Source organism: Schistocerca cancellata, chromosome 1, assembly GCF_023864275.1.
Source record: "Schistocerca cancellata isolate TAMUIC-IGC-003103 chromosome 1, iqSchCanc2.1, whole genome shotgun sequence".
NCBI classification, from domain to species: domain Eukaryota; kingdom Metazoa; phylum Arthropoda; class Insecta; order Orthoptera; family Acrididae; genus Schistocerca; species Schistocerca cancellata.
In genome coordinates, this window is record NC_064626.1 from 561,912,321 (window position 1) to 561,927,822 (window position 15,502).

The following is a 15,502-nucleotide window of genomic DNA, read 5'->3' on the forward strand; positions in this document are numbered from 1 at the left end:
TTAATAGAGAATATTTGTATGCTGTTGAATGCAGATGTTCTGACTTGGGTCATATTGCTGTTGGATAACTGCTTTCTTAGCGGCCTGAGACATTTAAAACGAAATTGTTAATATTTTATAAGTCAACACTCTGTTTTCAATGTTATCGGATATGTAAAACAGAAATTTCAGAGTCCTTTTACGTACCGTAATCATGTGGAATGAATCGTACAATACATCCTCCCATCCGAAAAATGTGATACTGTTGAGCAAGTACGTTGTTACAAACATGGGTATTAGAGACTATAAGTAACTCCATGTGATGTCCACAAACATTCTTTGCGGTCTTCAACATGAAGACTGGTTTGACGCAAATCTCCGTGCTGGTCTATCCCATGCAAGGCTCTCCATCTCTGCATAACTGCTGCAACACGCTACTACTTAAACCTGCTTACTGTACTCAGTACTCTGACAGCGGACGTCGGCAGTGTACATTATCATATTGAAAGTATCCGGACACCCTTCGATCTAATGCGGAATTTGCCATTACATGTAACGAGAGGCGAATCTACAGTACCAGTATACATTTCTGCATATCCTTGGAGAATACATAGATGTCGTGTAAGTATATCACACACTGCTTTGGCTTTTAATCCCCATAGCACTCAGTCCAACAGTTGTTGCAAAGCTGCCGGCGCAATTTGCATTCCAAATGGCATACGAGGATACTGATAATATCCAGATGGAATTGTGAATGCGGTTTTCGGACCATATTTCAATGCTACCTCTAATTGATCGTTCCCACTTTGCAGGTCCATGGTTTTAACATTCAGTTATATTCAGCAGAGGATACGCATAAATCTGCTTATTGTATTCAAGCCATGGTCCCCGCTCTACTGTTTTTACTCCCCGCACACCCTACAGTACCAAAATGATTCACTGATGCTCAGGATGTGTCATTTCAGTCGAATCCTTCTTTTCGGAGAGTTGTACCATAAATTTCTTTACACGCCAATTCGATTCAGTACCTCCTCATCAGTTGACCGATCTTCAGCACTCTTATTTAGAACCATATTCCAGAAGCTTCTTTTCTGTTCTTGTTCTAACTGTTCATTATCCAGAAGTTAACAAAATTCTCTTTCTCAGAAACGTTTTTCTTCCTGTTGCCAGCCTGCATTTTATATCCTCTCTACTTCGACCACGGTCACTTATTTTGCTACCCAAATAGCAACACTCATACACTACTTTTAGTGTTTCAGTTTCTAATTCCTCGGCATCGACTGATTTAAAACGACTACAATCCATTACACTTGTTTTATGTTTGTTGATATTTAATTTGTAATCTCTTTTCAGTACAGTGTCCATTCCGCTCAACTGTTTTTCCAACTTCTTTGCTGTCTCTGACAAAATTACAATGTCATCGATATACCTCAGAAGTTTTTAATTCTTCTCCCCCAACTGCAATTCCTCTTCTAAATTACTCCTTTGTCTCCATTACTTCTTGTTCAGTGGATGACCCAGCGGAAAAATTCTTCTATCAAAGCAGAAAAAATGCGAATATGTTCCCGCTTATTAAAATACTCTGACTGAAAAGTAGGGGGTACCAGCTGCCTCATTTACCCTTCCTCAGCAACTTTTAAAATTTGCACAAAAATTTTGGCATGCGAACATATTCGCGCCATTTTAGCATGCAACTCACCTCAACTTCTCACAAGTTCCCCTAACAGTAATACACTCACAGCCACTAGTCCATCGCTGCAAGTCTCTCATACCACCCACTTCCAGTTTCCCTTTCCCATTCACCCGTTCAGCCCAACTCATTGTTATTACCTCTTTGTGCCTCTCTGTCATTGTCTCCTGTGTCACAGCCATAGCCCCCTTCATTATTTCCTACTAGTACTGTCTTCTCTTATTGTCACTGCCCCCCTCTCACTCTCTCTTACTGCTATCTCGTTCCTTCCTCCCTACTGCTGCCGTCTCTTCTCACTCTCACTATCTTTCACTTCCTCGTTGTCACTGTAATACACCCTGTCTCATTATCACTGTCTCTCACCACTTCCAATTTCTCTTTCTCTTTAGTCCTCGCCTCCTCACTCCCCTCTTTACTGGGACTGTCTCCTTCACTCTTTTCCTAGTACTGTTCTGTCACTGTCAAATATGTTCCTCCGCCAGTGTGCCAATCTCCTTCTTTGACACTGCCACCGTCTCCTTCGCTCTTTCTATGACACAACTATTGGATACAGTTTACCAGTAATTATTGCTTTTACGTCTCTTTGCTACTGCCACTGTCTTCTTCTTTCTCAGCATAAAAAACGCGAATATGTTCGCATGTTAATATTTTTGGGAAAAATTTTAAAAATGCCGAGGAAGGTAGAATGAGGCAGCTGGTACTCCATTTTTCAGTCAGCCTTTTAAACAAGGGCATATTCAATTAATTTTTTTTTCTCGAGCTTACAGCCGCGTCAGGTGGTTAAAATCCCACGAGCTTTCGACTGAGCTCTCCTCAGTCCCTGTCAAGTGGTAAGACTGACTGCTGTGTCGCCGTCGCCGCGTTGTTATATTGCCGCACTGCTGGCTGTGACGTCACTAGTGCTCTCTCGAGGCTCACGAGAAAGACAGGCCACGGCGCGTACGTCACGAAGGTAGTCCTGAACTCACTCACTCGCTCGCTCAGCTCAGCGGACAAAATGCGTTTCTAGACCTGTTAACTCGCAGCTGGACGTGTAAGTACTAACGATAATTGCATCTTCCACTGGAATCTGCTGTTATGAAGTCTTACTGACTAACAATACTACAGCAAAATTTAAGATCAATACTCGATATAAATGGTACTCAATACATGCTGGAAGTGGTGCCTTATGCAACGGATAATCATTTTAGAAGGTTTTTATTTAATTCTACGCCAGTACAGCTGTAACAAATTATAAGTAGGCCCATGGACTTCCCATCATTGTAGGACTAATAACAGTAAGATTCCATAATAACGGATTCCAGTAGAAGATTCAGTTTTCGTTTGTACGGACACGAAAAGTTACGAGTTAACAGGTATAGGAACGTAGTTTGTCTGGTGATTTGAGCGAGCGAGCACAGGACTACATTCGTGACGTACGCGCCGCGGCCTCACTTTCTCGCAGGCCTCGTGCTCTCTTCCTCGCCATATATTGTAATGTTTTCATCCCGTTTTATCCTAGCGGTGGCTGGGTACCAGGCTGTTCTGAGCTGCAAACCGCCGTCCTGGTTGATGGTGTTTTCAAAGGTTTTGATTTCAATAGCCCCTTTTATGACGCTATCCCAAAATCCCTTCGTCCTCATAACGACAGATATTTCGTCGAATAGAAATCGGTGTCCATTTTCTAAGGCGTGCTCTGCCTCGGCTGATTTTTCTCGATATCATGGATTCATGCAAGGGCATATTCAACTATTTTGAGCTCCGACAAGAGCATTTTACCGCTGGTTCTCTTCTTTACTCTGCCTCCGCAGGGCATGTAACTCATATGAAAAGAAATGCACTGATCTGTAAAATGTAGACAGTTTGCTTACGTGAAACTAAAAAGCGCAAAACAAATTGTACACCTAAGATCGGGTTTTGCTTGCAAAACATTTCAGATGTGCTTCAGTACTACTACATGGGGTTCCCAGACGATAACGGAGGTACTGTACAGCGTATTTCTAAGTGCTACGTCGCTTTCAACTACGTTTACGCCTCACACCAAATTTTGTGTGTACATGTAGGGTAACTCTAGAATATGAGTAACTTTGAACCTCTGTATCTTCGAAACGGATAAAGAATTTAAGAAAATTATCAAGGCTGTTCGAGGTTGGGATCTTACAAGTATATGGTGAAAGTTTTAGCCATTTTCTGTGCATCGCCGCCTTGGAATCCTTGCGCTGGTGACGACGAGAATATGATAAAAAGAACCTTTTTGTGGGGTTTTCCGAGGAACCGTCCATGAGCTTATGATCCATCCATAAGTAACATTAAGAACACCATAGACCACATCAGACGCAATAAGAAGCAACCGATTTGCTCCATTTGACTAGGCGGGACAAACTGTATAATATTCTGACTTTGACCCTGTACTGTAGGGTACTCATTACCAGCCACAAATTCGCCATTGCGAACACTATACTGTGCTCCGAAGTTATTGTTCTAACTTGTACGTAAAGTGAAATATTTTATCTATAGCTACTGAAACTGTATATGATTTTTAGAAACTAAAATTTGGGACCGAGAACATAGCTTTTAACCGGCAAACTAGCTAAAATATCCATTAGTTTTACGTTCTGGGACCCAATAATTTCTGAACTCTCGGAGAACAGAGGATAAATACTGATACGTTTGACCGCGTGTGCCCCAGTCAACAATCTGTTTGTTCTACGGAAAAACAAACAGCCTCAATGTAAAGCTGCGTGATACGGCTTCTCTAAGCCCCACTCACACTGTCCCACTTGCCTACCACCAGAGCCGGCCGGTGTGATCGAGCGGTTCTAGGCGCTTCAGTCTGGAACCGCGCGACCGCTACGGTTGCGGGTCGGAATCCTGCTTTGGGCATTGATGTGTGTGATGTCCTTCGGTTAGTTAGGTTTAAGTAGTTCTAAGTTCTAGGGGACTGATGACCTCAGATGTTAAGTCCCATAGTGCTCAGAGCCATATGAACCATCAGAGGAAAGCACAGTTATTTTCCCTCGCAGTCCACCTGAAGTGTTTAATTCAGATTCTACGATTGTCCACCTAAATGGCTTCTGTCTAAATTTTTACCAATCCTTATCGAGTATAGCACCCTGAATGATCTCGGTGTGTACAGGGTGTTAAAACTCGTAACTCTCCGAGAGGTTTTTTTAAACCTTTTTCTTTTCTTCTTCTTCTTCTTCTTCACTGATTACTATGCAATACGACAAAATAAAGTAAAAATTAGGACACCAGCAGGTCGTCTTCTGTACCTCAATCATAGACGTGATCTTTCCAGGTGTGTTATTTCATTCGTCTAGATGAATAATCTGTCTCAATGAATGCATCACCTGTAAGTCAGAAAGGACAGAACAGGATTCATCGACATCGGTATGTTTCCGAATACTGAACACAGGTGTACTTGTAGAGCTATTATCCAAAAATACTACTGTTGTTGTTGTTGATGATGTTGTGGTCTTCAATCCAAAGACTTGTTCGATGCAATTCTCAACGCTGCTCTATCCTGTGCAAGCCTCATCATCTCTGAATAACTACTGCAACCTACATCCTTTAAATTTGCTTACTGTGTTCCTCTCTTTTTCCCATTCTACAGTTTTTATCCCCCACACTTCCCTCCAATACTAAAGCATGATCCCCTGATGTCTCAGAATATGTCCTATCAATCGATCTCTTCTTCTAGTCACGTTGCGCCACAAAATTCTTATTCATTTCTCTTCAGTACATCCACATTGGTTATGCCATCTGCCTATCTAATCTTCAGCATTCTTCTGTAGCACCACATTTCAAAAGCTCCTATTCTTTTCTTGTTTGAACTGTTTATCGTCCATGTTTCACTCCCATACATGGCTACACTCCATACAAATACATTCAGAAAGGACTTCCTCCCTCCCTCCTACCCCATGAACCATGGACGTTCACGTTGGTGAGGAGGCTTGCGAGATCAGCGATACAGATGGCCGTACCGTAGGTGCAACCACAACGGAGGGATCTCTGTTGAGAGGTGTGGTCCCCGAATAGGGGCTGCAGCCTTTTCAGTAGTTGCAGGGGCAACAGTCTGGATGATTGACTGATCTGGCCTTGTAACACTAACCAAAACGGCCTTGCTCTGCTGGTACTGCGAACGGCAGAAAACAAGGGGAAACCACAGCCGTAATTTTTCCCGAGGGCATGGAGCTTTACTGTATGGTTAAATGATGATGGCATCCACTTGGGTAAAATGTTCCGGAGGTAAAATAGTCCCCCATTCGGATCTCCGAGCGAGGACTACTCGTTATCATGAGAAACAAAACTGGCGTTCTACGGATCGGAGCGTGGAATGTTAGGTCCTTTAATCGGGCATGTAGGTTAGAAAATTTACAAAGGGAAATGGATAGGTTAGATATAGTGGGAATTAGTGAAGTTCGGTGGCAGGAGGAATAAGACTTCTGGTCAGATGATTTTGTATTTATAGCCCTGTATTCAAGTAGGGGTAATGCAGGAGTAGGTTTAATAACGAATAAAAAAAATAGGAGTCCCGGTAAACTACTACGAACAGCGTAGTAAACGCATTATTGTAACCAACATAGACACAAAGCCCACGCCTACCACAGTAGTACAAGTTTATATGCCAACTACCTCCGCAGACGACGTAGAGATTGAAGAAATGTATCACGAGATAAAAGAAATAATTCAGATCGTGAGGGAAGACGAAAATTTAATAGTCATGGGAGAGTGGAATTCTATAGTGGGAAAAGGAAGAGAAGGAAAAGTAGTAGGTGAATATGGAATGGGCACAAGGAATGAAAGAGGAAACCGCCTGGCAGAATTTTGCACAGAGCATAACTTAATCTTAGCTAACACTTGGTTCAAGAATCATAGAAGAAGGTTGTATACATGGAAGAAGCCTGGAGATACTGACAGGTTTCAGATAGATTATATAATGGTCAGACAGAGATTTAGGAACCAGGTTTTAAATTGTAAGACATTTACAGGGGCAGCTGTGGATTCTGGCCACAATCAATTGGTTATGAACTGCAGATTAAAACTGAAGACGCTGCAAAAAGGTGGGAATTTAATGAGATGGGACCTGGATAAACTAAATGGTTCAAATGGCTCTAAGCACTATGGGACTTAACATCTGAGGTCATCAGTCCCCTAGAACGTAGAATTACTTAAACCTAACTAACATAAGGACATCACACACATCCATGCCCGAGGCAGGATTCGAACCTGCGACCGTAGCAGTCACGCGGTTCCAGACTGAGCGCCTAGAACCGCATGGCCGAGGATCAAGTAGGTAAAAAGACGAGGGCTAGTAGAAAAACCTTTGGTAACCGAAGAGATATTGAATTTAATTGATGAAAGGAGAAAATAATATAGTGCAGTAAACGAAGCAGTTAAAAAAGATTACAAACGTCAAATGAGATCGACAGGAAGTGCAAAATGGATATGGAGGAATGGCTAAACGACAAATGTAAGGATGTAGAGGCATACAACGGTAGGGGTAAGACAGATACTGCCTACAGGAAAATTACCGGTTCTCAGCAAAGAAGGGAAAGGGGAAAGGTGGAAGAAGTCTGTAGAGGGTCTACACAAGGGCGATGTACTTGAGGACAATATTATGGAAATGGAAGAGAACGTAGGGGAACATGAAATGATAGATACGATACTACGTGAAGAATTTGACGGAGCACTGAAAGATCTAAGTCGAAACAAGGCCTCGGGAATATACAACATTCCATTAGAACTATTGATAGCCTTGGAAGATCCAGCCATGAGAAAACTCTACCATCTGGTGAGCAAGATGTATGAGACAGGCGAAATACCCTCAGACTTCAAGAAGAATATAATAATTCCAATACCAAAGAAAGCAGGTGTTGACAGGTGTGAAAATTACCGAACTATCAGTTTAATAAGTCACGCCTACAAAATACTGACACGGTTACAGAGGAATGGAAAAACTCGTAGAAGCCGACCTTGTAGAAGATTAGTTTGGATTCCATAGAAATGTTGGAACACGTGAGGCAATACTAACCCTACGAGTTATCTTCGAATATGGATTAAGGAAATGCAAACCTACGTTTCTAGCATTTGTAGACTTAGAGAAAGCTTTTGACAATGTTGACTAGAATACACTCTTTCAAATTCTGAAGGTGGCGGGGGTAAAATAGAGGGAGCGAAGGGCAATTTAAAATTTGTACAAAAACCAGCTAGCAGTTATAAGAGTCGAGGGGCATGAAAGGGAAGCAGTGGTTGGGAAGGGAGTGACACAGGGTTGCACCCTGTCCCCGATGTTATTCAGTCTATACACTGAGCAGCAGTAAATTAACCAAAAAAATTTGGAGTAGGAATTAAAATCCATAGAGAAGAAATAAAAACATTGAGGTTTGCCGATGACATTGTAATTCTGTCAGAGACAGTAAAGGACCTGGAAGAGCAGTTGAACGGAGGAGGATGTAAGACGAACATCAACAAAAGCAAAACGAGGATAATGGAATGTAGTCTAACAAAATCAGGTGATGCTGTGGGAATTAGATTAGGAAATGAGACACTTAAAGTAGTAAAGGAGTTTTTCTATTTGGGGAGCAAAATAACTGATGATGGTCGAAATGGGGAGGATATAAAATGTAGACTGGCAATGGCAAGGAAAGCGTTTCTGAAGAAGAGAAATTTGTTAACATCGAGTATGGATTTAAGTGTCAGGATATACTTTCAGAAAGTATTTGTACGGAGTGTAGCCATGTATGGATGTGAAACGTGGACGATAAATAGTTTAGACAAGAAGAGCATAGAAGCTTTAGAAATATGGTGCTACAGAAGAATGTTGAAGATTAGATGGTTAGATCATGTAACTAATGAGGTGGTACGGAATAGAATTCAGGAGAAGAGGTATTTGTGGCACAACTTTTCTAGAAGAAGGGATCGGTTGGTAGGACATGTACTGAGGCATCAAGGAATCACCAGTTTAATATTGGAGGACAGCGTGGAGGGTAAAAATAGTAGAGGGATACGAAGAGATGAATACACTAAGCAGATTAAGAAGGATGTAGGGTGCAGAAGTTACTTGGAAATGAAGGAGCTTGCGCAGGATAGAGTAGCATGGAGAGCTGCATCGAACCAGTCTCTGGACTGAAGACCACAAGAAAAACAAACAACAACACTTAAATCTATATTCGATATTAACAAATTTATTTTCTTCAGAAACGATTTTCTTGCCACTGTCAGTGTACATTTTATATCCTTTCCAATTTCGGCCATCATCAGTTATTTTGCTGGCCAAACAACAGAACTCATCCAGCAGGTCCACGTCTAGGGGACTGATGACCTCAGATGTTAAGTCCCATAGTGCTTAGAGCCATTTGAACCATCTGAAAAAAGAAAACACATTTTGGAACTCCTGAAACCTACTTTGCACTTTCAATTTAAATCACTGCAGATCTTAATTTAAATCACTGCAGATCTTGAGAAGGGCGTATCTCCCATCAGTAATGTTATATGGTATAATCTTCTGGAGTAACTCATTTCAAGAAAGAAAGTACCCATTGCTTAAAAACGTGCTATAAGAATAGTATGTGGTGCTCAAGCACGATCATATTGTAGACAAATGTTCAAGAAGTTACGCATTTTTACTACAGTTTTACAGTACATTTATTCCCTTATGAAGTTTGTTGTGAGTAACCCACTACAGTTCCAAAGGAGCAAGGACGTAGCTAATTACGGTGTCAAAAGAAAATATATTGATTATTCCACATTAAAACGACATTAAATATTTCCCCAATCCTCAACGGATTGCCGGCTGGGGTGGCCGAGCGGTTCTAGGCGCTACAGTCTGGAACAGCGATACCGTACGGTCGCAGGTTCGAATCCTGCCTCTGGCACGGATGTGTGTGATGTCCTTTCGTTAGGTAGGTTTAAGTAGTTCTAAGTTCTAGGGGACTGATGACCTCAGAAGTTAAGTCCAATAGTGCTCAGAGCCATTTGATTTTGAAATTCAACGGATTGACGAGGAGATCTAAGAGTGATTTTTTCCGGGATAGCAAGTGTTTCTGAACACCTGCCGGGAGTTAAACTTTTGAAGAGCATTGACAGGAGGCAGTATTTCGCACTGGTGTGATTAGCTCGAACAAGGAATGACCAATGAAGGTGCTTGCATGCGGCTATTGGTCAGATAGGTCGAAAGGGTCTCAGTATTAAGTAATTTCGAGGAGGAGTCGGGAGGTGACGTAGTCACTTAACTGACAGTAGTGGTGCTATCACAGTAGAAATTCACAGGAAAGTATGTCACGTAAGAAACTTTCAATTAAAAAATAAAATGTGAATATTTGACAGACCTTTTATTTCATTGCGGTAGTATAGTACACTGTAATGAAAGTGAAATAGTTAAACACTGTGCCAAGTTTTTTTGGCACAGCCGAATGTGTTTCAGAGAAAATTGTACCTGAAGTCGAAAATTTCATACTTTCGGGAAATTTCATTTGAAGTTTTCGATAAGATTTGTTCAATTTACGTTGACGGTCGGTCCATATCTGTTACTGTTGCGTGTTTCTGCACCTTTCAGTTTACGTTTGAAGGTCCTCTTTTGAAACCTGGCGTCTTCCGTCATTCTAGGATACCTTTCAAAGCCTCCCCTACCTGCAGCTGGTCAACTGACAGAAACACATTCTTCATGTTCATCCCAGGCTCTATACCTATATCACTCACTGTAAATTGACTGACCCATCATTGAAAAACAGTACTGCGTATATCACACCAGTTTTTATGGTTCTGAGGTCCACAATTACTGTTTCAGGCAAGCGTTCCCGCACAGAGTTCTTGAAAGCTTCTTTGGAGTTTTGTGTGCTCCTATTGATGCAATTAGCACACGAGGTTTTGCTAGATAAGTTTCTATAGATAGGTTTCATAACATCTGCTATAAATGTTGGTAAGGTATAAGTTGTTTCTTTCTACATCACTAGTTACACTACATCTCTGATATTTACACCATCACTCAGGGCGCTTTTGGTACATAGAATAACAAGATGTCCTCGTCTATTGCAATCCTCTGAAGGAAGGTGGTCCGCATAGACTTTTCATTTCTTTTAAATTATCAGTATTTTTCCATATTATTCTATCTATACTTACGATCCAGACGGATAAAATATTACTATAAACGCAATAAGATTCCTTCTTGAATTTAAGCTGTTCCTGCAAGGAGTAAAACGTAAAGTCTACTGCAGCCGGGATAAACACAGCTGAATTGATGAAAGGGAGCGTGTCCTTCTTTAGAAAATGCCCTCTCTTTCCTATAAATAAATACCGAACACACAAAAACCATACATATTCTTGTTCAGGAAGGACTAGTGTATAACTTGATACAATTACAAAAATTCGTTAATTTCACTTAACACCCCCCCCCCCCCCCCCCCGATCATCGACTTCATCATATGTCCTCACTTCACGGGACACTGCGGGGAGGTTTGGAACTCAATCTTGAACGCTGGTGATCAGGATCTTTACGCTGCCACCTCTCCGTCCCTTTCCGGCTAAATACTGGCAGTGCAAAGTTCACCTGCCACCAGGATTCGAGCTGGCGTACTTCCGAGTTGAGCGCCACCGCCCAGGCGTGTGTTAACCAACTCGTTTGCGGAGGAGGTTTTTTGTGTCACTCTTTCGTTATTGTACGAAAGGTACTCCTGTTTCGTTGGGGAGATTCCCGGCGGAAGTAGCTAGTAGCCAGTTGGAGGCAGACTACAGAACTGTAAGCGGTGAACAAAGCTCATTCCAGTGGTCGCGTTTCGGAATCTTTCTTTCTGAAAGTGGTTGCACTGCTACAGGGGTTTAATTACTGACACTGGAGTAATGAAGAGTGTAGCCCTGTCCTGCGGATTAAGGCGAGACTAGCGATTTTTATCTTGCCTAATTTAACATGTGTAGCAGTGCAGAGAATTAACCCCTGCTCGTTAACAAACGTTTTCGTCGCATAATTTGCGCCGTGGACTGCACTCTACCAAGATTCAAACCGCGGCTGCGCATGTTATTTCGCTTAAGGCCACGGAAGCTCCGACGTACGGAAGTAAGGGGGCTATTACAGAATTAAATTTACTGAACTAGAAATCTGATTAACTACTAGACAAAGATCTTTAACAATGTGGTATTACACTTCATCCAGTATTTCGTCAAAGTTTCAGAATGGCGGACAATAATTTGCTACAAAGCTCTGCGGCTAAGTGTGCTACAATTGCATTGTCAGGTTACCTGCCACTAGGAAAGTGGGTGCCTCAGCGACGGTTATGTAATTTATAAATGATAGAGCGCAGCAATCAGTCGTCGTCCCCCCCCCTTTTTTTGAGGTTTTATTACGCAAATCCAGATTTGGGCTGGTGCCTAGCCACTATCAATGCACTATTTTTTAATCTCGATGCATGTTAGTTCCGTGTTGTTCTGGCGTCAGTCACAGTTCTTTGACTACTACTAACTACTCAGAAGTATTCAAAGAACTTCGACTGACGCCAGAACAACAGAGAACTAACATGCATCGAGATTAAAAAATAGTGTATTGATAATGGCTAGGCACCAGCCGAAACCTGGATTTGCGTAAAAATAATAATAAAAAAGGGCAAACGGCTGATTGCTGCGCTCTATCATTTATAAATTGCATTGTGTTTGTATTTGGAAGACGAACACAAAAAAAGGAAACGTACCTGCGTGAAGCTGGGGGTTTCAAGGCGAGATAATAAAAGCATTCAACAAAATTTCATACAGGAGCTGCAAGTCGAAAACAAAGTCGTATGAAATTACTTGCGAATGGACGAGAGTACATTTCCATATGTGCTCAGGAAAATAGAAAGCACAACACTCACGTCGGAAATGCTATATCCGCTAGAAACAGTTTTACCGTAACACTTCGATTTCTGGCAACAGGAGAAAACTACTCTAGTTTACAGTACAGCATTCGAATACCGCAATGCACATTGGCGACAACAATACGAGAAATGTGTCACGCTGTTTATAAAGCACTGAAGGAGGAATATCTGAAGGCAAGTAACTATTTAGTACATACTATATCCATTAAGAAATATTTTTATTTCTACAGAACTTGTAGATATTCTCCTTTGAATCCTTGGGGGTATATCCTTGGCGTATTTCACAAGTAATGGACTCCGTAATTCTTTAATAGATAGTGCTTCTTCTTATTCTATTTCTGTATTCGGGGTGCCGCAAGTTATACAGTGCTTCATCTGCCTCGTACATTTCTATCAATTTCGTTGCAGACGCGATACACCATTTGAATTTCGCAACTCAGTTGACAAACTTTAGATGTCAGACAGCTGCAGTGATGCTAACGCTCCTAACGGTTACATTTCTCGCTGCCGTAAGCAAAAGACGAACGACGTCTTTGATCAAATGTAAAGCGACGCGCTAGATTTGGACAAATAAATTGGACAGAAGAAGTCATTTGACGAAAGTTCCCTATTACACTGTGTCCAATACATTGGACAAATCAGCTTCGTCCAATAAATCTGTTAGTGTAATATAGGCCTAAGGAACGCTTCATGGGTTCTATTAGTTTTATTCTTCGAGGTAATCGCGCATCCGTGAAGATATGACGCTAGACTGTGTCTTGAAGGACTGTTTCCAGCCCGTCCAGCTCCCTTGTGGTCAGGATCTGAAATGATATCTACTGCAGCCCAGGGTTTGCCGACACCACTACATGTCGCCCTCGCTTCGCAGTTGCAAGTCTTCGCGTGGGACGCAGTGTCCGCCTTGAGTCCGATAACGCGCTATCTGGTATTGCTTCCGGGGACCCCGCCGCACAGTACATTGTCTCCACAGGCATACAAGTGTCCTCGCTCGTTCTTAAAAACCCAATTCTTTCACAAGGCTTTCAGTTTCTCAGAAGGGATACAGCCACGCCGTCTTACCCAGAACTATGCGTTGCGTACGCTTGCAGTTCCATTAACAGCATTCCCTTCTTTCGTTCGTCGGCCGCGGTGGCCGTGCGGTTCTGGCGCTGCAGTCCGGAACCGCGAGGCTGCTACGGTCGCAGGTTCGAATCCTGCCTCGGGCATGGGTGTGTGTGATATCCTTAGGTTAGTTAGGTTTAAGTAGTTCTAAGTTCTAGGGGACTTATGACCTAAGATGTTGAGTCCCATAGTGCTCAGAGCCATTTGATTTGAACCTTCTTTCGTTCAATGCAGATTTCCGGCATAAAGCTAGTGCGCTTTCCTAAACTAAAGAAACTACTGCTGTCTGTTCTGGTTTATCCACCGCATTATTATGAAACCGCTTTTGTTGAAGTAAAAAGTTTCATCAAGTGCAGCTTAAATTCCTGTGTATAACTGAACTATCAAATAAGTTGTCAGTGTGTAATCACGAAGACAGAACGTTCTGCACCCCAGTAATATAAAAAGGAGAAAAATGGGAAAGTTTTCAGGCCGTTCGGTCAATCAGCGCGTGATAAGTCATGACATTGAGAACCCTTAACATCTGTGCATCACAGCCTCACGTCGTATGGGTGGCAACACGACGTGGCATGGACTCGACTAATGTCTGAAGTAGTGCTGGAGGGAATTGACGCCATGAATCCTGCACCGATGTCCATAAATCCGTAAGAGTACGAGGGGGTGAAGATCTCTTCTGAACAGCACCTTGCAAGGCATTCCAGATATGCTTAATAATTTTCATGTCTGGGGAGTTCGGTGGACAGGGTAAGTGTTTAATGTCAGAAGAGTGTTCCTGAAGCCACTCTGTAGCAATTCAAGACGTGTGGGGTGGCGCATTGTCCTGCTGGAATTGCCCAAGACCGTCAGTCGGAATGCACAGTGGACATGAATGGATGCAGGTGATCAGACAGGATGCTTACATAACTGTCACATGTCAGAGTCGTATCTCGACCTATCACGGGTCCAACTGCACACGCCCCACGCCAATACAGAGTCTCCACCAGCTGGAACAGTCCCCTGCTGCCATGCAGGGTCCATGGAATCATGAGGTTGTCTCCATACCCGTACACGTCCATGCGCTCGATACAATTTCAAACGCGACTCGTACGACCAAGTAACGTTTCCAGTCATCAACAGTCCAATGTCGGCGCTGACGGGCCCAGGTGAGGCGTAAAGCTTTGTGTCGCGCAGTCATCAAGGATACACGAGTCGGCCTAGAGCTCAGAATGCCCACATCGATGATGTTTCCTTGAATGGTTCGTACGCTGACACTTGTTGATGGCCCAGCATTGAATTCTGCAGCAACTAGCGAATGGGTAGCACTTCTGTCACGTTGAATGAGTCGTCGTTGTTCCTGTTCTTGCAGAACCTTTTACCGGCCGTAAGGGATTCCTGACATTCACGATACACTAGAGAACTGGTCGTACGGGAAAATCCCGCTTCATCGCTACCTCGGATATGCTGTGTCCGATCGCTCGTGCGCCGCCTATAACACCACGTTCAAACTCACTTAAATATTGATAACCTGCCATTGTAGCAGCAGTAACTGATCTAACAACTGCGCCAGACACTTGTCTTTTATAGGCGTTGCCGCCCGCAGCGCAGTATTTTGCCTGTTTACATATCTCTCTCTTTGAATACGCATGCCTATACCAGTTTCTTTGGCGCTTCATTGTAATTGGCAGTTACTAGTTGTACCATATTGTTCGTCGTGAGAATATGTTTGGCAGATATAAGACAAACGCAATTGTTAACGAGGAACGTTTCTTTATGTTTACATGTGTCATTTGAAATTAGCCTACAAGACCGAAACTGACCTGTCATGGTATGTCAATGAACGTTGACGTTCGTAAAAAAATTAAAGTCACATTAGTCATAAAAGGTAATAAACAGTGGAGCACACTTTGTAAGTGACCGACAGGGATGCAGCCTT

The 15,502-nt window shown here is 42.5% G+C and overlaps 1 protein-coding gene across 1 annotated transcript in view; it reads right to left on the reverse strand.

The window, feature by feature from the left end:
* LOC126181183 (cytochrome P450 3A8-like) overlaps positions 1–15,502 on the reverse strand; it is a 292,903-nt gene that overhangs the window by 49,059 nt on the left and 228,342 nt on the right. The gene's annotated exons all lie outside the window — the stretch shown is intronic.